General features: G+C 47.0%; 1 pseudogene; it reads left to right on the plus strand.

Annotated features, from left to right (window-relative positions):
- Positions 1 to 421: 421 nt before the first annotated feature.
- On the plus strand, positions 422 to 557 carry LOC140427541 (U1 spliceosomal RNA; annotated as a pseudogene).
- Positions 558 to 1,175: the final 618 nt, after the last annotated feature.

Here is a 1,175-nt window from a genome sequence, read left to right on the forward strand (position 1 = left end):
ACAGGTATTTTGCCTTCTGGACATATGCGCCGCCAGAGTGGCAGTAGAATGGACATAGATGGGAAAAGAAGTCAGAGCCAGCCAAAGACGATCTGAAAAAGTATATTTAAGGAGGACCTTCAAGACTGGGTCACCACCTGGACTGGAGGGAGAGGAATTGTGACGAACCGGAGTCTTGCTGCCCGAATGGGACCAGAGGAGCTAAGTCTAAATAAATAAGAATTGTGAAATGCTTAAAGCTTCTGAGTTCTAAGTTATTGATACTATAAATGCCGTGATGTATTGACACTTTGAGAGTTGAAGGAACCTGGTTTTTTTCCCTCAAAGATTTCTGAAAGTGTTTTTTTTTTCTCTCAGCATTTCAATATCTACTGTTGTTATTATGTAGCTCATTGGTTCTGTACATGGTGCATACTGGGAGATACCTAACTGGCAGGTGTGAAACCATGATCAAGAAGGTGGTTTCCCCCAGGACGAGGCTAGCCCATTGCACTTCGGGTGTGCTGACGCCTGCGATGTCCCCAAATGCAGGATACTCGACTGCACAAAATCTGGGCATAAAAGGGACAGTGAGTGCATGGAGATGACAGGGCAGGAGGTGGCATTGGGAATGGGTGAAGGTGTGAGTGCTACACGGCCTAACTGCTTTTAATACAACTGGAGCAAAGTCTCTGGGAACTGAGGGTAGCCTGCCTCAGCACTGTGATTTTCCTGTGAATCAGGACCGTTGATACCATATGTAGACCATAGATACCAGGGCAGCAAGATGGCACAGTGGTGAGCACTGCTGCCTCATGGCGTCAGGGACCCAGGTTCAATTCCCGCCTTGAGTGATTGTTCTCCCATGTCTGCGTGGGTTTCCTCCGGGTGCTTCAGTTTCCTGCCACAGTCCAAAGATGTGCAGTTTGGGTGGATTGGCCATGATAAATTGACCCTTTGTATCCAAAGATGTGCAGATAAAGTGGATTGGCAATGAGCAATGCGGGGCATAGGGTGGGGGAATAGGTCTAAGTAGGGTTCTCTTTCGGAGGGTAGGTGCCTACTTGATGAGCCAAATGGCCTCCTTCTGCACGTAGGGATTCTATAATTCTATTAAACAGGGCCCTTTAACCCTTAAAGGTCTGTTACAGCTTTGGAATTTGTACCATGGGTAGTCCCTCAATTTCAGTATTCTT

This window comes from Scyliorhinus torazame, chromosome 7 (assembly GCF_047496885.1).
Source record: "Scyliorhinus torazame isolate Kashiwa2021f chromosome 7, sScyTor2.1, whole genome shotgun sequence".
In the NCBI taxonomy this organism is placed as follows: Eukaryota; Metazoa; Chordata; class Chondrichthyes; order Carcharhiniformes; family Scyliorhinidae; genus Scyliorhinus; species Scyliorhinus torazame.